This window comes from Ixodes scapularis, unplaced genomic scaffold (assembly GCF_016920785.2).
Source record: "Ixodes scapularis isolate PalLabHiFi unplaced genomic scaffold, ASM1692078v2 PGA_scaffold4__175_contigs__length_147842914, whole genome shotgun sequence".
Taxonomy (NCBI): domain Eukaryota; kingdom Metazoa; phylum Arthropoda; class Arachnida; order Ixodida; family Ixodidae; genus Ixodes; species Ixodes scapularis.
Window position 1 is genome coordinate 55,513,858 of NW_024609879.1, and position 24,085 is coordinate 55,537,942.

The following is a 24,085-nucleotide window of genomic DNA, read 5'->3' on the forward strand; positions in this document are numbered from 1 at the left end:
TTATAGCGGTGTGTATATTTGCGCATATACTGCGTCCTTAAATCCCGCATGTCTGATGTGGGCCTACGATTTCCCCTATCGCGCTTTTCAGCCTCCTAGCCAGCACTTTGATTAGTATTTTATAGTCTACGTTTGCCAGTGTAATTGACCTATAGTTGCTAGCGCTTCGACGCTTCTTCACTTTTAGGAATCGAAACTCTATATGCTCTAAAGAAAGAGGGTGGTAATTCGTCAGCCTAATAGGATTGACAAAATATTCGATGCATCAACGGTGCATCGAATATATTTTTGAAAAAATTCCGTGGGTAATTCCTCCGGTCCGATTGACTTACCTATACCGAGCTCATCGATCGCTCTTACGACTTCAGTTATACATATTGGATCTTCCAAAAACTGTCCGATGACGCTGTCTAGCCTTGGCAGACTAGGCGAGAATTCGTTCTCAAACCCTTGTGGCCTGGGTGTTTTCTTCTCTAATAGTTGTCCATAATAATCATCAAACGCGCGTGAATGAGAGTCTGATCAGTGGACACAGTGCCATTGTATTCTATCTGTGCGATTTGATTTCCACTTAGATACTTATTTTATATCGCAAACGCACGCTTAATGGGCGCTTCCCCGATAAGCCGCTTCTCGGCCCGAGCCTCGGACAATCGCTCATTATATTACTGTTCGTCATTTTTTTCCAGTTTTGCTTTAACACTGTTGATGCCGTCTTTTAAAACCCCTGGAGTGTTTGCCTCCTCGCCATGTAACCGTTCTAAATCCAGTCGTAGTGCGCTTTCCACTCTTCGTTCTTCCCGCTTTATTTGACAAGCCCGTTCTATCGCATCTAATTTTACCTGTTGCTTAAGATGTTCCCATTTTGCGGAAATTTCGTCCCCTGTTGCGTTCTAAATTTTTTCAAGCTTAGTTTGTACCTTCTCTGTCCATTCCTTATCTTGAAGAAGTTTTGAGTTTAGCTTACATAATTCCTAGGAAAAGCTAGCGGTCTTCTGGCGTCGACCATTGGTAAACGTCACTAAACTGTGGTCACCGAATGACACATACTTAACTGCGTATTCACTACAATGGGACACTAGCTCAGCTGACACATAAGCTTTGTCAAGCCTCGCGTGACCACCGCCTTGGTGCTGTGTGTAGACAACCTGGTTTCCAGTCGACAAGAACTGTGCCACATCTTCGAGATCATTATTCTATATCAACTGATATAAAAGTTTTCCGGTTTTATCTTTACCCAGTTTGAACCCAGTTTCAAACTGGGTAAACATAAAACCCCAGTGCCCAGTTTCAACGGTCTTCTGGTATACAAAGACAATTAAAAGCCTACACGATTAGTGTAAGCCTATCGCTCGTTAGATAGGTCGAAATATTTTCAACAAACAATCGCCGCTCGCTTTCCATACTCGGCGCATAGATGCAAACAATCCTCCAGTTTAATTTAGGAAAGATAAGGTCGGATAGAAAAAATTGGCCAGACTCGCACGATATAAAACGTTCTTATACTATCCCGCTTGCCTTATTTATAAATATACAACACCCCCCAGATGTGCCAACAGCATGGCTTACACATACTTTATATCTTGACGTAAAACACTTCACCATTAGGTCGGTGTGACTCTCTCTACCTTTGTTTCCTGGACTGATAAAACGTTCAGGTTGTTCTCCGTAAGCAGCTGGCTTCGTTGGCACTGCCTGCGGCGTGCTGCGAGACCTCTGAGATTCAGCGTTCTTATATGAAGACCAGAGTCAAACCTTGCTATTGTCTTAGCGGTTTAGCGTTGTCAGTCTTCCCCCCTCTTGGTGCTCACCTGCCACTCCCCCCAGGTCCTAGGCACAGCGAAGGACTTCACTGCAACAATTTCCCCATCACGGGTCTGCGACGCGGACCGCAGTTTGGCGGTGTAGCGTCCCGTTTTACCTACTACCTGCCATTTCCTTTCAGGACCGTGTAGTCACTCTCCGTCACTGTCCTTGGTCTCACCGCCTCGCAGTCTCTTGACCACTGCGGGGTCCATCTTCATAGCCGACCCGTCGTCCTCAGTCTCTGCCAAGACATCGGTTCACCCGTCCGCCTTGCTCGGTGTCTCCAAAACTGGTGTTCCTGTCCTCGAAACCGTCGTGTCCCTTCGGCTGTCTTCGGGAGTCTCCACAACACTCGGGAAGGTCCTGTCTTCTTTTTCCTCCAATGTGATACCACTATTGGCGCCAGCGGCATTTCCCACTTGAGTCACGCTCGACGGTTTTACTGGCAGCGTCGCAGCATCCTCCGCTTCCGCCTCGTCCATGATGGGGTCGTGGCCTTCATCGGTGACGCGCCTTCCCGCGGCGCTGGTGTAGGTACGCACGCACCCCCAAACAGCGCGGCCGGAACCACGGCACTGACCACACCGGGGTACACAGCAGTCTCGGGGTATATGTCCTGTCCTATGGCACCGCAAGCATTTCGGTGCAAGCCTTGCGGTGCCATAGGAAGCTTCCGACGCCATAGGGCACCGCAAGCTTGCGGTGCCGCCCCGGCACTACAACCAGGACCGTGGCCCTCTGAAGCATCAGGTGATGTGGCAGGTTTTCCGGCTTAACACCCCCTTTGAGAAGGATTTCGGCAATCCTGGCAGTTGTCTCGATGCCTTCGAACCCTTCCGCATGCCACTTCTCTTCTGTTACCTCGATGACAGTTCCGTACTTTCCAATGCCGTCCGAAGAGCATGGTTGGGGACTTCATGGGGACCCAGTGCACCTTCACGCGCACTTCCTGCCGGTTGGGGTCGATTGGGATGCAGAGTTTTCCTTTTACAGTGAGCCACCCTAGCTTCAGCAGTCGCTCTTTCGCTGCAGCCGTTTTCAGGCTGAAGAGCCCCACAGGGCTCATCTGGCGCACGTGTAGTCCTGCTAAGTCCGTGCGTAGGTTCGCCTGTTTCAACGGCTCCTTGAAGTCTGCAATCCGCACAGGCCTGGCATTGACATCGCAGTGGAGGTAAACCTGGTACTTTTCCTTTTCTCCAGCCGGCAACGTCGCGGCAGCACGATCCGGTAAGCACCGGGTATACAAAAGGCACTATCACCAGGGCCGGCGATGACTTTGCGATCAGAGCGAGCCATCGAGCGTCCACTCTGATTGGCAGTCGGGTGATCACCTCTCACCCACCAATCCCCTGAGTTGTTCGCATTTGTATCTTTTTCAGTCAAGACTGTCAGTAGAGGTCAAATTGCCAAGCAGAGTAGAAAAATATATTTTTTAATTAATTAAGTGTTTTTTGTGTAATAATTAGGTCAATTATTCAACTAAATTAATTTACTTTAAATTACTGTAGCAACAAATAGCGCTTCTTTACCACTAGATACATTTTCAACGTGGCAGACTAATAAATCAATTTGTCCGATCACGAGTAACAACGACGAAGAATGAATTAATGGACATATAAAGCAAATTGTAATTAACATACTTGTATTGCACTTGTTTCCGCCATACTAGAATAAAAATATCTTTGTATTTTCAGTTAGTTAAAAAGCTTAATTTGCTTTTTCTTTCAAGTTATGACTTGATTCCAATAAGGCATTATTAAACCATGAAATGCTTTTCAACGGAACCCGCAATACTAAAGGTTTGCCTCTCATTCCGTCTGTGGATTTCCCGATAAATTGAGCGGGAAAATAAACGCCACCTGACGTTACGTGTCCTATACACATTGATGGCACATCACCCAAACCTTAATTCAGTTTCTCCGCTATAAGTAATGGAGGAAATCGACATAACATGACCTCTGTCACATCACCTATACAAAAATACAGTTTCCCCACAAAGTTAGCGGGGAAATATACATCGTGACACACCAATCCCCTCTCTCCACCCCTCTCTTCCCTTCCTCCTCCTTTTCTCTCCCCATACCTCCTTTCTCTATGTTGTTTTCTGAATGTGACTCCTTTACTTTCGCTCCCCCGCCCACCTCCTAGGTCATGTGTCACACCAAATCAGTTTCACCCCTAAATTTGGAGGATAAATATGTCACGTGACAAACCATTGCCTCTCACCATTCCTCTCCTCTTCCTTCCATACCCCTCTCTCCCCCAATTACTCTTTTCAATCTCCGACAGTGCGCTCGTCCACTCCTCATCTGCGTCCCTCTCCCTCCTCATCTTCCTCCCTTCCATCTCTCCTCTTTCTTTCCACCTTCCCCATCCCCGCCCTTCCTACAGTGCCCTCGCTCCCCCTCCCTTTCGATTCGCCCCTCTTCCCCTTCCCCTCTCTCTGGTCATGTGACACATCAATGTTTCCCCAATACTGATCAAATATAGGCACTTCACTCCGAGAATGACAGTTTAATGACGTCTCCAAAACTAAAACGATCGCGCCTATAAACTTCCCTTCATACATTATAGGACGTTGAACGTAAAGGTCACAGCCAATTTTTTTCTCGTTATTGTTTATTTTGTTTTTTGATTCTGTTGCGAATGGTTATTACGAAGCTGACGAACAAGGTGGAAGGTCGAAATTGAGTTCAACGCTCCGACTTCCTCAACACGTCTTTTTGAACGTGTTGAGCCGTATATAAATCTTTCTTGCTGTGTGATTCTTTTTCAAAAATACAACACAAATGAGCATAAAAAGCATCGAGTGATAAAAAAGGGTGAAATATATCTTAGGAATTCATTTCGCGGGAAAGGTTTGATTAAAAACAGCATAGTAAAACCGGTATTTTTTAAGTCACGATTAAAATCGTATTTCTTTCCTTATTGTGCAACCTGGTACGAAGTAATGCGTCAACCTTGCAGCTCTGTACTTTACGTTTAAGAGCGTTGCGTTTTCTAGGATTGTGAACTCTTAGAATAGTAGCCAAGCATTCGAAAAAAAAATTTTGTCCAGTCTAAAATGGTTGCAAGTTGTACTTTTTGTTGTAGTGTGTGTGTGTGTGTGTGGGGAAGGGGGGGGGTGTGCGTTCTCTGCGTGTCCTAGGAGAACCGGACGTTCTTCCATGTGGATGTGTGCATATACCAGCTCATGTTCACAAAAAAACAGGAGCGTCCCCAGCGGCACGCCACCGGCGCCGCGCATGCGCGATGGAATGTGAGATAGAAGCGAACCGTCCCGCATCAAGAAACCATTGGAAGGTAACGTTGTTGGCTTCGCTCTGAGTCCCCGTGCACTTTTGCCTTGGTATTGTTGAGTCTACATTTTCTAGCAATGTCTTACCACTTCAGTGGCCTGGACAAAATAACAAGAATCGTTGCTCCGCAATTCTTGGCGTAAGTAATGTGGGGTGTGGCGATTCATTCGCGTCAACGTCGTAGAATGGACGCTAAAATCATGGTGACGTTCTGCTCGATATTTTCAGTCGCGACATCGCTCGGACTGCGAAAGTGTGGACGGTAGCTGCGTTCCAGATGTCGATACTGACAATTGCAAGCAGAATCGAACCAAGTGAGTCAGGCATGACAAATCGGTGATGACCACTGGTAACAATGATCGACATCTCCTTGCCTTGCATCTTTACTGTTTACACCAAACCTACTTACCCCAAAACAGCCTTCAGGCTTAAAAGAGACCTGCACTTACTTATTAGGGCAATTGCCGAGTCAACGTTTGGTCTGCGGATCGATCTCGTTTAAAGGAGCAGACAAAAACAAGCAGAGAAGCTTGAAAGAGCAGACCACATTACGAACGATCAGGCAGCCGTTTGAGCTTCAAGACGCAAAGCACGTAGTTTTCGTGTGGTCCGGATAACTTGGCGGTTTTCCCGCGTTCATGCTGGAACAAAACCTTTAAATCTGACGACCACAAATCTCCGTGAATTCAACTCAAAGTGCTTCCCGGGAAAGCAATCATGGACTGACGGCGTCCGGTTTTTATTTTCACGGCACGTCTCCACGGTCTCCGATTAACCGAGCAGTCAGAAACCAGATGAAAACTGATCTCCGAACCTATCCCAGCTCTTTTGGTAGAGACCATATCGCAACGTTTTTTCCAGAAGCTGATTTTTTTTTTTTTTCTTTACTAGTTTCTTTCTCAAAAACACAGGAATGTACCTCCCGCTTGGTGACCACCGCGCACAGCCCCAGACCGGAAGGACACCCGACGCGCCACCACAGCAACGAGACGTAATAAAGTTCAGTTGGTGTACATAAGAAATGTGATTAAGTGAATTATATATTTTAATTAAAGACGTCGTCTGTCCCTATTTTGACTTGTACCACTGTCATGTTTTTTTTCTTCTTCGGCCCAGTCTTGGGTTAAATTCATCAATACAGGAGAAATTTTGAATACGTCGCGCTTTTACGTAATTTGTTTGTGCAGAGTTCACTTCATTACTCGTATAAATACCGAATACATTAAACTCTCGTATACGAAAGAAGCCCGTGGGAAAAGCAAGCAAAATAAACTGTGCAAACGTTGTACATATTAAGGTGGGTTTATTTAATTATTTAGGGCCTACGCCACATTAATCCGATTAGGCTCGCTCTGGACATTATAATCTGCGGCATTGGTATGCGAATCCGCTTTCAGGTATTTTGTCTATTATTTTTAAATTTATTTTCTTTTGCTATGCACCTTTTGAAGAAACCCTTGGCCCCAGAGACGAGATAGCAATTTTTTCCAGAACGTTAACTAAGTCTAAGGCTGGTCTCTTACAGGAGTCCTGCTAGCCAATCCTAACCGAGTGGTCTGTTTATTTTGATAGGCGCAGCTTGCTTTTGCGCAATTTCAGACGAAGCTGCCGGCTGTTGTTTTCGTTTTAAGACAGTGTCTAGCGTTACGTGCGACGGAACCCGAAATAAAAATTAAAGGTATGTGCGACTTAACTTTACCCCAAAGGTTCGAGTGACGTCCACCGTAACCCAATATGAAAGTTAAAGTTACGTCCGACGGAACTCGAAATAAAAATTAAAGTTACGTCCGACCAATTTCAAAATTAAGAGTAAAGTTACGTCCTACGGAACCCGAAATAAAAGTTCAAGTTACGTCCTGTGTAACCTAAGCAACCTACGCGTATATTGCGCTTTACGGCCGATACATGACGTAAATACAAAAATATTGTGAATTATCAATGCGGTACGTCCGACGCAGCATTCGTGAATGGGTTAAATTCTCTACTCTATCCGTGCCTTCTAATTTCTTGAGGGGGGGGGGGGGGGGTTGTGTGTATGTTTATGCAGCCTAGAACTTGGTCTGCCTCACAGGGGCGACGAGTCTCCAAGCTGTAGATGAGCAATTTAGCCAGTGCAGTACAACCGCTAGCCTGGGGTCTTTAACGTGCACCACGCAGTAGTGATACACGACCGCACGCCGGTACGATGCTCGTCCGGATCGAAACGGGCAAGGGTGGGGCTCGAATTCAGGATCGCTGGGTTCTGCAGCGCGAGCTTCTTTTTTTTGAGGGGGCTGGAGTGTGTTCCTCGCACATCGAGGCTGCTGAACTTGGGTGGGTTTGATGCCCGACAAATATATTTTTTTCTTTCTCATCTTTCCTTTCTTTTAAGAAAATGTATTGTCTTTTTTCTATGTGAAAATGCCTCTCGCTATCTTCGCCGCGTTTGTTACACCTGCTTGTAGCCCTTGCTGGCTCGGGTTGAGAGCAAAGTTGATATGGCTAAAAGCCGAGAATTTATTGTCATTCTCACACCCGGGTGGCACCCCTCGAAACATCTCTTTATTCAAGACATTGTGGGAGAAAAGGCTGCCAAAGCAGGTGCGCGTGGCGACTTGAGTGGCACGTGAATATTGTGCCAGTTTTCAACTAGTCTGCCTGAAACCCTGCTGCTGTAAACACACGTTGGTATCACATTTCCATTCTATTTCGCCTAATAATTGCTTCGAACGTCCGCTATTCTCAAAAAGCGTCCCGAGAAATCGTCTTAAAAAAGAAAAAAAAAATTGTCTTAACGAAAGTGAAAACACGAGAAAAAAAAGAGTGCCTAGGGCATTTGTACCTGGAGGCACAGATGGAGTCGCGATTTTAAGCAATTAAATAATCCTCCATTGTACGTAATGTAGTAATAGTTCACGATATGTTTGTGTTTACGTCATGTATCGGCCGTAAAGCGTAACATTCAAAAAGGTTCCGTAGGTTACACAGGACGTGACTTTCACTTCTATTTCCGTCGGACGTAACTCGAAACCTTGGGGTGAAGTTAGGTCGGACGCAACTTTAGTTTTTAATTTGAGCTCCGTCGGACGTAACTCTTATTTATATTTTGGGTTCCATACATTGTAATGCAAGACATTACGTTGTTAAAACAAAGCAAAAAAGAAAACGTGGTGATCACGTCTAAAACCACGTGTCCACGGACAAAACGATGTCCGCGCTCAACACCTGCTATTAGCGGCGAGATGTTTTGGTGGCGCCCTGGTATGGTTACCTCTCGTGACGTCATTTCCTGCGAACAACAAGTTCTATGGTGCTTGTAATTCGCATGGTGGAAGCTTGAAATCATTGCGCCTTGAAACCAAAACTGCCAACATTGCCAAAATCGCAGGGTTTACATTATTTTTAATTCTGTCAATGAGAAAACCTTACCTGGCGTCATATTTAGCATTCGGCCAATCGTAAAAAGCCGATTACAGCGGCGCTTTCGATCGCGCACGTCACCAATACTTCGTCTAACCTTAGCATGGTCTATTGTTAGCCGCGAATGTTAATAGCGCGAGATAGTTGCTTTGGAGGAAGCTTGGCCGGCTGCACGAGCGCTCGAGTAGCGAGTGCTCCAGTCAAGGCAATCAAGGCTAGCCACTGGCGTTTGCACAGCTTTCGCAGTTAGTCCATGCTAAGGTGAGACGAAGTACGAACATTATGTAGCCAGGTGCCATGCAAAGGCTGAAACAGATGTCCGGAAAACCGTGCGAAAATCGCACAAACGTCGGAACATGGAAAATCGCTCAACTCTTTCTCAACAAGAATTAAGGTATTTAATGTTTGTAAATCGCAAACCTGCTGCCATTATACGCGCATTTGCAAATGTTGAGCACTAAATATCTACGAATGTCCCTTTAAATAGTATGGAACCATTTTAGTTTAGATTTGTGTGCAGTTGTCAGTTGATTTTCCGCTCACGTGTTCCTGCGTAAACAGATGTGCGAAAAACCACGCGGAACTCACACAAATTTTGAACACACATACAAAAACACACAAATTGTTCCACACCATATTTTCTAAGGAAAACTGCAGGCTGGTATTTATCGCACAGAAATCTTACATATTATTTTAACGACATAGTTGTGGACCAGATACAGGGTTCACAATCGTTTTGTAACTAGCTCGCCTGTACTCTCTACTTTCTGAAAAGCTATTAGCAAAACGCTATCTTTTATTTGGGAGCATTAAGCACCTTAGTATCTTAAAGTTGGCCTGAAATAGTTTTTCTGGAGTTCCGAGTTCCATACAATTTGCGGTTGCTTTTTTGCGCATGTCTTTTTCGCACAATCAAGCCTTTATGCCTGATACACATTGCACGATTTTAAGTACGATTTTGTTGTTGCGTCGTCGCTTGCGCAGTCACAAATGTGTGGTGGAAACTACGGTGCTTAACATTACAGCTGAGAAATCGCAAGCGAAATGTTATAATATTAATTAGGTTTTACTTCCCATTTCACATAGTTCTTGTAATTCTCGCTAGCAAGGGCACTCGTGCGGCAAGAAAATAATAATAATAAGCCGTGAACGGCACTTGAAATGCTTGCTGTGTTCACTGGCATTGTGCCACACGAGTCCAAATATTACACGCACAATCGCACAACTTGAAACGGGCTTAATTCTGAGACATTCCGAAAGATCCCTTGATGGTCGAAATGAATCCTCAGCTTTCCGCTGGGGCGTACTAGATCCCCTCGTTTGGCGCGTAACCCCCTTTTTTTTTTTTTTTATTCAATGCGCGTGATTGATATGTGCATTGGCAGCACACGTGGACGAATGCAAATCTCACAGGAGCCTGGAGTATATGCAGCGACAAACACGCATTTATCCTTTGATAAATAACGATTCGAGTTTACTAAAAGTCGACAAACATTATTCTTCAGACGGACGAGAAACGTGTATGCAGTAGGTGCTAAAACCAAAACGAAAGCTCGTTTCCATACGATATCCGTGCCGCGCCGACATTTGTTTCCAAGAGCCGCACGAAACGTGTGATAGTTCATTGACACCCCTTTTTCAAATATAAGACATACAAAGCACATCACGGGTTAAAGTGCCTGAATGTTGCTTGTGTTTTGTGCCAGCATAGCATCACTGAAGCACTCTTTCAGGGGTCTTTAACCAACACACTTACAAGCCGGGTGCAGAAAAAAAAGACAAAGTGATTTATATCACATAATTTTTTGCTGGTTTAATTTCTATCGAACCTTCCCGCCAAATATAATTCCCAAAACCAGCATTCATTTAGATTTGGAGTTTACGTCATTCAAAAGTTTTGATTTAAACTCTTATCTGTGATTGATATTGAATAATCGTAAGGGAAGCTTCATTTCTTGTCTTGGCGAAGGAAAAAAGTAAGTGGTCCACATCTGAGGTGAGCACAAATCAGTGTTGGGTTTCCCTTTTTGCTTTGCATTCGATAGCTCAATAGTGTTCAGAACTTGAAATTATATAACTCTAAATAAAATGTTGAAAAGAGGAGAAGGCGGCACTCCCCCCCCCCCCCCTCCCTCTTATTTCTTGGACCTTTTCTCAGCTTCATCAGCGGGTAGAATAAACCGCAAGACACTTTAGTTCTTCCGTGTTGTCATTATTTCCCTAACGCGGTGGGTCTCATATCTGTGGCATTCGCATAATTCTGGCTAATATAGCTTTGACTGACCGGCACTTTTGACTTCACTTTTAAAAATCATTTCAGGGTGAGAGTGTTGGGCTTTTTGGGAACGTTTGAGTATTGTTTTCAAGAGATTTTAATATTTATCCCAATTGAATTGTGCTTTGATGTATGCCTAATGGCAATTAAAATATATATACCAACGTTTAAAGCCCAAATAAGTTTTCCCTACATCAAGAAGCAGTAAGTTGTTTGTATAAAAAATCTAGAGTGTGTTTCATTCAGTTGTGCTTAATTGCGTAACTGAACTTAAAATGCATTACTTTTAGTGCGCAGCTGTTTTGAGATTTAAGGCCACTTGAAACAAATAATAAATCTGTCATATTGTCGGCGATAGTTTTATTTAGCCGTTCTGCTAGTAAATTTGTCTGCGGATGGTACGCAGTGATTCGACGGTTGCCGATGCCACTGAGACGAAGGATCTCTTGCGTCAGCTGGGTCATGAACGATGATCCACGGTCTGTGATGAGGACTTCGGGGGCGCCGTGCCGGAGGACAATGGACTCGATGAAAAACTTGGCGACTTCAACAGACGTATTTGATGGAAAGTCTTTCGTCTCGGCGTACCGTGTGAGATAATCTGTGGCGACGATTATCCAGCGGTTTTCCGACGTTGAAGGTGGGAAGGGGCCAAGTAAATCCACTCCGATCTGCTGGAACGGCGTGGACGGGGACAAAATCGGATGCAGAAGTCCTGACGGCTTCGTCAGCGGTTCCTTGCGTCGCTGACACTCGTTGCATGATCGAGTGTAGAGGTGAACGGTCTTCGGTAGCCTTGGCCAGTAGTACTTTTCTCAAATCCTGGCGAGAGTCAGCTGTAGCCAAGGTGTCCAGCCTTGGCTACAGCTGACTGTAGCCAAGGCTGGACACCATGACATCCTTGGAAGATTTTCTCTCAAAGACTGTAAGGAATGACCAACCGCCGTGCTGTGTTGTTGGTGACGAAGATCTTTTTGTATAGCTCCCCTTGCCGGCAGGGAGAGGGTAGGCAGGATTCGTAAGAATGCACGGGGAACCGCACTCGTTTGTCCCTTTAGGTGGTCGATGAGCGCCCGCAGTTTAGGGTCGTCTCGTTGGAGGTCTGCCATGTCGCTGACATCTAGAGAACCGAGAAAACACTCATCGTCGTCGTCTTAGACACAGGCAGGACCGGCCCCGACTGGGACCCTTGACAGGCAGTCGGCGTCATTGTGCTTCTGGCCGGACTTGTAAACGACGGTCATGTCGAACTCCTGCAGTCGTAGGCTCTATCGCGCGAGATGTCCGGAGGGGTCCTTCAGATTCGCGAGCCAGCAGAGCGAGTGCTGTTGCGTGACCACACGAAAATGACATCCATACAAATATGGGTGGAACATTTTTATTACCCAGACGACAGCAAAGCACTCCTTTTCAGTCGTTGAGTATTTCTTCTACGCTTTAGACACAGCGTTCGACTCGGGTATGCGATCACTCGCTCCGCCCCGCCCATGCGTTCGATCCTGCTGTTACGCAGCTATCGACGCCCGCCACGTTCTATTGTAATCTTCTGTTTCCTTTCTGTTTTGGGCGCAAGTTCACGCCATTAAACGTTTATTTATTCCTGTTTATTCATTGTTCTTTTGGTCACCACCCGAGACATTTGCTACTAGAACTATGAAATATAAAAGATATATTAAAAAATATTAAATCCTGATTTACATAAAAAATGTGATTTTTATATAAAACATATTTGATTTTTATCAATCAATTGGTTTTACACTACTTGCGTCTGCTAACTTTCACCTATGACTTAACACTGAGGGTGCGGCAACGGGCGACAAAACTGTCGATTCGCTCCCTTTTTTACGCTTCTTATATCCGCGTGTGTTTCCCGGCGCGGCCAATAGCCAGCTGTGACTGTGGACATCTAATGTTTCGTTTAGACATGCTGTGGAGAAAGAACAGTGCAAAGCCCTTGTACCGGATGTGGCTTAAACAATGCATAAGGCACGTGCCCTATAACCAAATGGTGGAGCAGTGCTTCAGCAAAGCTGTTTTGATGAGATCCCTGATGCTTACAATATATGAGGCATACATTGCTTTTAGCGTCACCTGCTGACTGTTAAAGCAAACTAGAAAAGAAATTGAGCAGCAGAGATGGCGGTAATGGCATTACTGTAACGTAATTACAGTAATTGAATTACTTTTCGAGTTATGAGTAATGCAATGAATTACTTCTCTAGGCTAGTAATTTAGTAATGTAATGAATTACTTTCAGGCAGGAATTTCGAGTACTCCTTACTTTTGAAATTACTTTTGTTTTACTTAGAAAGTTCGTTTTCAAGCATTAAAAAATAAGATAGAAATTATTTTACGTTGTGAAATATTGTGAAAGAGCATCAGAAGAAATAAACGACGGCCACCTGAGCGCAAAGCCTTGTACGGAGAGCTGGACAGACGCACCAAGGAGGGCTCCAAGGGCGAACGAGAAAAGCTTACGTGTAGACATCGCTGGAAGCCAACGGCTTACGAACTCTAGGCACGACTAATTCACGACGTCACGTCATCACGACGATACTATACTTCGTTCATCTCTAAGCTGACTGTGCGGTGGAGCTACGAGCTAACCACAACGAATTAAACACGTTCCTTTAATCACCTGCCCCGTCCCTTTCTCTGAGCGCAGGTATGAACGACAGCGTGGTTACGTGGCGAACGACAGACGTGTGACTGCTCCAACAAACACGTAGCATCCACCGTTCATCCCCAAGCCGACAGTGCGTCAGCTTAGGGATGAACGGCTCATAGGCTACAAGGCGACGGGCACATCACAAGTAAGTTAAACAGAATTTAAAACCTAAAAGGACAGGAAAAAAGATCCGGGCCGACCTTGGAGGATCCGGGCGGAGCGGGAGGCTGGCAACTTAGCCAGCCTCCCGCGCGGTGTTTTCTTGCACGCACTCACAGACTTGGCTCTCTTGGCGTCTCGAGCTTCAGGTTCCTCGGTTACCTTCCGCGTTTCGAGGATGAGGTCCGTGACGATTACGCCTACGACATCGCTCGCCTTGTCAAAGTGTGCGACATTGATTACAGCAGCGATGAGAGTGATTGCTATCAAGAGATGTTGGAAGCTGTTCATTTTGACTGCCACCCGCTGGCAATCAACTCCTGCGACGGCAAGTTAGGAACGAACTCGCCGTGGTCACCGTCGCCCGGGAACACGGTGTGAGATAATACTCTTCAGGTGAGGATAGCACGCTCCTCGCGACGTGCCCCATAAAGTTCGCACTTCACTCTCTCTCTTTCTTTCTCTCAGTGTGGTTTCAAGCGGCGCCGGCAGGTGACTTGTCGACCCGTGGGCATGTACAAGACGGCTCGTGCCGCCTCATGTACCACACGCGCAGAGCTCCAGCGAGGTGTCGCACGTGCTGAAAGACCATAGTGTACCGGGGTGTCATGGCGACGAGATAATTGTTTTCGCTCTCACACAGTTTCGCCGTTTGGCCGCCGGCGACACTGTCAGCCGCCGGCACGATTTCAGCGGAATGATCCAGCCTTTCGGATGCCCGTCGAACGACCACTATCTGATTCCTCGCGCCGCGCGTTCAGCCCCGCCGTGTCCTCACCACCGTGGACCTCACCTAAAGAATGTATCTGACACCGTGTCCGGTAATATCTCGCAGGCGCATGCAGGGTGCAAGGTCAAAGGGTCAGGGGCAAGAGCGAGAATCGCGTTCGGGTTACCAAGTTGCGTGAGCGGTTTTGATCGTACCGCGGCGAGGAGAGCATGGGTGATTATATGGGCGCCTAGAATGAGAGACCGTTCATGATCGCGAGGTTTCTGGACACCATGGGTGTGACTGACTTGGGCAATGCTGCCTGGTCCCGAGATGAAAATTATAAAAATTTGTAAATTGAATATTGCAATTACCAGAGCTCTAAAAATCGCGTAACTTGGTGTGTATACCAAGTAGCCTATGAGCATTCCATTTCAAGTATAATCTATCCGATTAATTTCTTCTAAAACTTTTAAAACAGGAAGACGGAAACATATGACCCGTTTAATAAGAACGTTCACCGTTGAATGAACAGCTAAACCGGTGAGTTGACTGTCTTTCTGAGTCACATCTAAAGGAGTTATTTACCATCTTTAACATTTCTATCGTGTGCGCCAGCAAAACTACTGTTCAGTATGATTCACTCTGAGGCATATAAGGTTCTTGCGGTGTAAACGGGAAGATCTGAGTTTTGGCACATATAGACCAACTCAGCTCTATGACGTCACATCACTGCGGTGACGCTGCTGTCGGCACTGCGCATGCGCAGCGCCTCGCCTCTCCCGTATCTGGTTCCTGCACACGCGGTGTAGGCAAACGAGGGCTTGTTTTGTAAACACTGTGTTGGTGTATACGGTAAATAAAATGAGCACAAATTACTGCCTCAAGGTATTCAAAAGTAATGTGAAAGTAGTTTCAAAGTAATTTCATTACTTTTGGAAAGTAATTGTAATGCAATGTCGTTACCTTTAGTCTGCGGTAATTTGTAATGTAACTTAATTACATTTTTGCCGTTTTCAGAAAAGTAATTAGTAATGTAATTTAATTACTTTTTGAAAGCAATTTTGCCATCTTTGTTGAGCAGTGCCACCCTTCAAACACGGTGATCTTAACAAGCTGCCACATGTAATGTCCGCGGCATATTCCCCCGATGCTCACCACTGCCATGAGCCTAGTTTACTGCATCAGACAGGATATATTTGGCTAAATACAACTCTAATCTCATTTGGCACCAGCGCAAACACAAATATCCACCAACAGATTGATTATTACTGAGCGTAAGCCAGGTGGTAGTAGTCAGCGAAGCGGCAGGTCTGCCATTAGAAATGATGACACCAGTTCATGCTCTAGATGAGCAATTTATAATTACAAGACGGCTGCTCGTCTGGGATCGTTAATGTGAATCTCGCAGTACTTATCTAAACCTCTCTCCTCTCGCAGACCAGCAAGTCTCCGCCTGTGCCGCACACAATTTTATGCCGGAAAAATGTGAGGTCTTTCCGCCCTTTCGGGACGTTTTAAGACACATTTTGGTGAACTTCTTGTTTCCCCTGGAAACTGCTTATAACGAAGGCCTCCGACCTTCACCCACATTACGAGTCTTAAGAAACTATTCTAGGGTTTCAGGAGTTGTATGAGAGATATTAAGCACTTCTCGTACAAGAGCCGAGCAAGGCAAAAACCGGAAGCCCGCTTATATGTGCATGGGGATAAGCTTTTGGAGAATCGCACGATGGTACAATATTCACAGAGATCAAAACGGGCGCAGGCACGGAGCGGACGCAGCTGCATTTTTTAACGTTTTCTTACTTTTAACCAAAAAAATGTCCAGGTTGAGTTCCCCTGGTACGTTTTCTCACCTCTGCGATAACGTGCGCATCATATCCGTCAGTTCCACACGCTTACGGAAACGGAATCGAGAGGCCATGACACAACTGCCGCTGACACCGCAGGTACGCTCGATTTGTTTACAGCTACTATGTTCTTGGATGCCCGCACCGGCAGAGTGAAGGCCTGTTCACACATGCAGCGGAGGGCTACAAGCGTAGCGCTGACCTCGCGCTAAGCGCGTGCTCACGGGAGCGTTCACCAGCTTTGTATCGCATCGTCAATACTGTTGTTCATGACAGACAATAAGTAGCGGACGACACGTGAGAAGAGTTATATTAGCGCTTCGCTGCATGTGTGAACCGGCGTTAAAAAGTAGACCGCTTTCGTTGACTTGATAGCATTTGGTGATAACTAATCTGAAAGGCTCAAACACAACGACGTCAACACGGAACCTTTATGCAGTGTCGGGAAGTCCATTGTGCTTAAAGTACCACTTTAAGTAGGTATGGAAAGCCTATATTTTAATCGAAGTACACTTTGCGAGGAACGTACAACTCCCGACTTCGAAGTAATTTACTAAAATTTGCTCTTGTTAATTTGTATCACATCAGAATGTTTTGTAAACCCCCAAAAATAATGAGAGGGATAGTCCATTCTCACCAGAAACGCGAACAGACGACGCATCGCTATACTGGTCCGGCTTTCCCGCAGTATTTGGAACACCCGCTATTTCTAGCTCAGTCAGCTTGAGAGAAGAGATTAAAAATATCAGAAGTGGGCATTCGTCCACGAGATCATTGCTTGCAAAAGCTACGGGGCTGACAACAGGCTCTCTCTCAGTTGTTTTTTCTTTTATGAAAGATGGTGTTAAAAATTGCTTTTGTTTTAACTTGAAACGCGGCCCACTCTGAATTAGCCACTCTATGTCCGCCGTGACATGTCTTTCAACAGAAAAATTGCTCACACTTGCTTATCTGCAATGATCTCCAAAAACTCTTACCGTCTTCCCTTCCTTTTTTTTTTTTTTTCTATAAAATTAATTTTTTATATTCCCACCACCGCCACAATTCAACATCGCGGAAAGCGTTTTCTATGCTGAAACTGCGAACACGTGCTCTAAATTGTCTAACCTATTCTGATTAAGAAACCATGTTTTTGTTTTCAAAAACAAAAAAAAAAAAGCTTTCTTTGTAAGTCTTGATAATAGAGATTGATAAGAAGCGTTCAATTTTGTAATGCAGTGACGAATTACAGGCGTAATAGAATACCGACGGACGAGAAATGTTCCCATAACGCTCCTTGTAACCGCGAATGTAAGTGGGCTCGCTCAGAGCGGAGGGGCGAAAAGAAAATGAATGTGCATATTGTGTTATAGCGAGGTCGGCTTATTCTAGCTAGATATAGCGGGTCACAAGCTCCACCCATCTGCCGAACTTTCTCAGCATACAAACGATAATACATGGAGATCTATGTCGCCAGTTAACGAAAACGGGGAAAAATGGGTCCCATTTCTCCACTGCATTTGCATAAGATAACAGTTAGTGCTGAAACTGTGGCAACTGGTTTGGACCTCTAGCGCTGCATTTTGGCAGAGAATGAGCGTTTGGCGATGCATTGGTTATTTAATTTTTTTTTTTGAGGGGGGGGGGGGGGGGAGGGGGGCACACTATGTATATACACAAAATATATTTCCCTTAAGGAGATGGTCGTACAAGGTCGCCAAAAAAGTGATCTGCAGATACGTTTCGAGCCTGGTAGGTGCTTCGTCATTCCAAACAAGAACACTTCGTTTTCCATTACATTCAATCAAAGAAAAAACGGCCGAAAAGAAGAAGTTAATTCAAAAAATGCTTTCCGTTTAGCGGGTATCTACTCAACTAAATTCTCGCTTCAAAGATTAATATATACCGATAAAATTGCATTAAATAGTATTGAGGTAATTAAATATAATATTATTAACGTCATTATTATAACAAAACCAGTTTGTGGGACATGTGGTTGGACATAAGCTAACTATACCTGGTGTCACGTGAAGCCAATGAGAGGCCCAATGCGAAGCGTTTGCTCGTGTCACATTAAAAGATAAAGCGAGAAAGAAAAAAGCAACAGTGCGGTGATCCTCTCGAACTGTTGAGGCCCTTCGGTTCTAAAGTATTAAATTTATGAATAAATTTCGATTCTTTATTGTTTCGACCTCTGGTGGTTCGACAGCCCCCCTGGAGTATCATAAAATTAAAATCAGAAAGTCCGTTATGTCCTGCGGAGTTTAAGTAACGAGAAACTGTTTCGGCAACGTGCTTGCGTTAGTGACTTTTATGTAGATTCATGCGTTTCTTGTGCTTGTTTTAGTTTCTCTTATGTATTGAATTAGGACTTTTTTACATTGAATCAAACAAATAACACTTTCCGAATTACAGTCAAAGGTATCATTTATTTTCCAGTTAAGGTTATTTGCCGTGCAACGAATAGTTAGCTATAATTATATCAAAACCTAAACGGCATTGGTTATTATTGCGTTTTATGCAACCAAGAGGGACCAGGCTACGTCCGATGGAGTTTCGGGACTGTCTAAAAAAATCCAATAAATTACGTGGTCTCTTAAGCGCTATACCAGGTGGTCGAGAGATAACAGCCTTTAAAGCAGTGTCCATGTGTAAAATACTCATGCGTCGTCTAAGAATATTGTCTACGTTTGGAAGTTTTGAGTTGTAAGGTAAGAGTAGTCGTAATTCATGGTTATTTCTTTTCGGTCGACCTACTAAACACGCGTTCCGAGAGATCGCTCGACTTTTGGATATTGAAATATTTATTAACGGTAAGGGGTATCCACGGTTAATGAAGTCCTCTCCTAGTGCTCTAGCTTTTATATCAAAATCCATATCTTCTGAACATAAGCGTCTCAATCGTAGCATTTTGCTGGATTGTATACCTTTTTTGGATGACAACTTTTATAATATACACATTGACGTCCATCTGTAGGTTTTTGATATAAAGTTAATTCTTTTCAAACCATTTTCAGTAAGTCTTATCTTAATATCTAGAAACTATTTCTGTATCGGAGTATTTATATGTAAATTTAATATGGGGATTAAAATTGTTTGCAAATAAATTCAAAGGGTTTATCTTCCACTTTATTCCAAATTATAAATATGTCGTCGAGAAAACGTTTATAAAAAATGGGTTTATGCGGAAAGGAGTTAAGTAGTCGCTCCTCTGAAGACATCATATATATATTTTCATAGAACGGAGAGAAGCGTGATCCCATTGCTGCGCCATGTATTTGTAAATAGTGCTCATTCATAAATGTGAAGTTATTAAGCTGTATTACTCAGGGCATAAAAATATTTAAGACACTTTTACTAACAGTGAGGTCATTTTCGTTAACAATATTCAGAACTGCTTGGATACCTCCATCATGCGGTATATTAGTGTAAAGAGACACTACGTCCATTGTCACCAGCAACGTACTATTAGCCCTACAATCTATTTGAATGTCATTAATCAAATTTAGAAAATGAGAGGAGTCTTTTACGTAGGACGGAGCACCGGCTGCAGCACTTTTAATTTGTTCGTCAATAAAGTCTGAAATGTTCTCTGTATTTGTACCTATTCCAGAAATAATTAGTCTACCTTGGTGATTTTTCTTTTGTACTTTCATTAACATATAGAACTGTCCCGGTCTCGGATTTTCTTGAATGAGATACCTAGAAATATTTTTCTCTATTTTATTATTATCTACTAGGTTGTTTAATTGTTTTTTATTGCCTCTCGAAACTTAAGTGTTAGATCATAATATATTTTGTTATAGAACTTAGTGTCGTTCAGTTTAATTGCTTCCGATACATAGTCGGCTGTGTTAACTATACATCTACCTCCACCTTAGTCAGCCTGGGCTATTATGATATCTCTCTTATAAGTGAGGTTTCTTAAGCATTGTCTACCTTCATAAGTTAAATTCTTTTTAAGTGGTCTCTGTTTTTATAAGCCGATAAAACATCTTTCTGGATCGCCTCTATGTATTTTATGACATTAGCATTATGTTTATTCAACGGTGGAATCCAATAGGTTTTGTGTTTGTACAAAGGCTCTTGATAAGCAGCTCCTTTCAAAAATACCTTACAGTGCAATTGCCGTGCAAATCTTTCAATCCTTTGTGCAAGTCGAAATCATCAAATTACCACTCGTGGAGCAGGTACAAGGCTGGGGCTAGATAAGAGGCGGAAAAATCGCGCGGGTGCCTTACCGCAACCGCTAGCCTTGTACCTGCTCCACGAGTGGTAATTTTAGTGCGCTACTACTCGTCTCACGCGTTCAAAGTCTTTCTGAAAATGACTGATTTAGTGGTTTTCGATAACGCTCAGCAACTTTCTAATTGGAGTCATATGTCTATTTCCACTAACTAAAAAGTTAATTAACAAGTTTTAATTAATTATCTGGCTAATTAGTAGGTTTTTGGCAATGCCTGACGTCCGCCGTGGCTGGTAGTTTGTTTCCGAAGAAAGTTTCTTCTTTTTTCAATCGCCCTAATTTTTAGGATTTTTGAAAGTGTTCGCAAAAACACCCGGTATATATATCATCAGCATACTCCTCCTTTCACAAAATTCGTTTCATGATAATAAACGAGCTTGTAGGTTCTCCGCACCGCGTAATATGCAAACGCGTATAGTTCGCGGTCTGCAGTCCGGTAAAGACGTTCGATGAGTGGAAACAAGACGCCGGAAAAGAGTTTCGGGTCTCGACTTTCGAGTCCGCAGCGCTCTAACCACGCTGGCTGTAAAAAGCCGATTGCCTGGCTTGGAGTGGTATTCCCCGTGGCATATCGGGGGCCGGGGACGACAGGATGTTGTCGTCCCGAATCTGGTTGGTCTTGGGAAGGCGGGCTTCACGCTCGGTGTAATTAAGGGGAAAACAAAACTTGGAAGGTTTGACTTTTTTTGTTATAATAGTTTTTTTTTTTTTCACCGGCGCTGTGGCGCCTGCATCGCTAAAATGCCTCTGGCTCAATGTTAAAAACTAAAAAAAAAACTAGAAACAAACTAATCCGAACATAAGAACCGCAGGAGCCGGCCCCCTCGGCTGGCTCGGCTCGTAGCGACGACGCTTCGCGATGAGAGTGCTCAGGGGACGCAAAACCGTGATTGTGAGGGGCAGACAGTCTTGGGTAAGTTACTTTTAAAAAGTAATTCGTTACAGTTACAGTTACTTTAAAAAAAGTTGCGAAGTTACCGTTACAGTTACCGCAACAAAAGAGTAACTCGTTACAGTTACAGTTAGTTTTAAAAAGTAACGACGTTGCTTTTCAGTTACTTTTTTATAACGCGAAAATTTTAGGAAAAATTAGAAAACGCCCCTCAGCAAGAAATTAAGAAGTATGCTTTTTACTTTATATTGTAACTAAGCTGCAGTTGCTTCCCGAAATTAGTGTCGTAAATTTAAAAAAAAAAGATATAGGGGGAGACATGAAACAGAGGGGCTTCCACCATAGCGGTATATTCGAACTTTATAGGTCAGGTAGAAAATTCGTCAATATTATGAAAAGAATAAAGAAGTAAATACAAGATTAAGAAACGAATGAGACTAAATTTATAATATTAATATTGAAACTAAACATCTTTCTTTGTCTACAGCATTAAGCGTTGGCTCTTGGTAGCGCTCTGTCCTTTCACACTGTTTACGTTGCACCTCTGCGTCGCGCTACCCCATACCTTAATATGTTTAACCAACTTGCTCACCAGATGATCATGGTGAGGAACAGTTCTCATCGTTCGCAACGTTGCGCGCCGTGGACTGATCGACGTTGTTCACTTTGTTCGTTTCCCTGAAAGGCCGAGCAGACACACTTGAATTGGTAGCATTCAGGCTACGGTCTCTGGTCCTTACAGTGGAATATAACGAAAAAGGCATACTCAGAATGAACAAAGTAAAAAGTAGTTGACAACTTGCGAGGAAGACCGGAAAAATGGGAGCGCGCAACACAGGCGGAGAGCTGCTCTGAGAAGGTCGCAACAGCCAACAAAGCAAAAAGGGAGGAGTGTTCTTGTTTTTTAAGGTGTTTAGTTTACTGCAAGTGAAGAAAGCCAGGACAAGCTCCCCGCACAACGCCCTCCACTATTTTCATTCAAGCAGAACGGACACTGGCAGCTCTTGTTAGATAATAGGGAGATATAGTGCTCCATCTTCTACGTCACCTGAAGCGGCTAACTCGGGGCACGAAATGGTCTGGTGCTCGATCAGTGAGGGCACGAGTGTTTGCCGAATACTGACGCAGCACTCCTTTCCAATTATCGCCCTTATAGTTTGCCTCTTTAGGTGACTAGACCAATTCCAGTCTCTGACCTTGCTGCTTTTTTTTTTTTTTGCATGACCTCGAGTCTATTAGTATTATGAAGGGGAGTGTGAACAAAAACCCAGAAAAGAACCAAATTCAAAAGTTTTGTATTTATTTCATGGCTTCATTGTAACGATCAATTGTTGATTTCATGAACAATTAATCATCACAATGAAGACAATAGAAGCCTTAAGGTGGTTTTATTTCAAAGAAATTTTAAGGACGAATGAATGGTGACATGGTTTAGTCCTATAATTAAGGAGGCCAACTTTAAAAAAAAAGTATTAATGCCTGGTGAAACACAACAACGAAATGTCATTGGTGTAAGTACGGGTTAGTCTGACATAACTTGCGAAAAAAACATACGGGAGCAATATTACGGCGAACTTGTATACGCCGGAGCAGAAGCGAGTGGGGAGGAGATAACCACCAATCATGGAGGGCAGAAAGCTCTGTGGGATTATCTAGTCTTGATTTTTTTTACCAGGCCATAGACATGACAGCGTACGACAGGCACTTATTTCTCTGCGTCCAGCCTTCCCGCGGAGCACTTAGAGTGTCAGTTTCCTCAATATGCTTTTCGAGGTTGTTCGAAGAATGACTAGTACTGCAGAAAATAGCCTACTAAAATAAATTCTGCAGAGTGAAGTATGTTCCAAGTCTCACATGTCAAGCCACGCGTGATCAGTGTCCTGTGAAAGACTTCAATATTTGGTAATTTTTTTTCTAGCTCTATTATTCAGCGAACTTTCGCTGTATTGAGCTCTTATATATATTGAGCTTTTTTGCCCACACGCATAAAAGGCTGGTGATTTTTTTTCTCATGACTGTACTTGGCTGCTAAGTTTTTCTCCTCAATTGATGGATTTGCCTTGAGCGTATCTTCAGTGAGATTTTATTTTGTTAGCATTTCTTATCAGCTTATGCCCAGTGAGCTTTTCCCAGCATTGATTAAGGGCTAATGGACGTTTCTACAAACTCGTAAGGGTTTGCCTAACCGCTGATTTAGGATGGAATAGTCACGTAAATCAATTGTGTTCTAAAACCACTGGCATGCTTCTTTTTTTTTTTGCGTAGCAATTTTAGAAATGGTTTAGCTCACTTAAAAAAAAAAAAAGAAATACCTCTACTTTTATTACGTCCTCCCAATTCTGGACTATGCCAGTATTATTTGGAGCCCGCACACGCAAAAAAGTAAAAACCAAATCGAAAGAATTCAAGGCTGCAAGATATCTGCTAAATAACTATCATTTTTACGATAGTGTCTCTCAAATAGAGCTCCAGCTCGGATGGAAACCTTTACAACTAAGGCCAAAGTGTCTCCGTCTCACGTTTATGTATAATTTCTATCACGGTTGCATCGGAATAGATAAATTAGGATATCTATTGGCGCCTCGTTATGTTTCCTTTCGGACTGGCAATAAAAAAAAAAATAAAAAAAGATCCGAGAATTTTTCACTCGTGCTGACGTTCCAAAATATTCATTTTTCCCCTAAACAATTAGTGAATAGAACGTACCGCCAGACACACTAGTAGAACCTTTATTTATTTATTTATTTATTTATTTGCATACTTACATCGCCTGAAGAGGCATTATAGTAGGGAGGGGCAC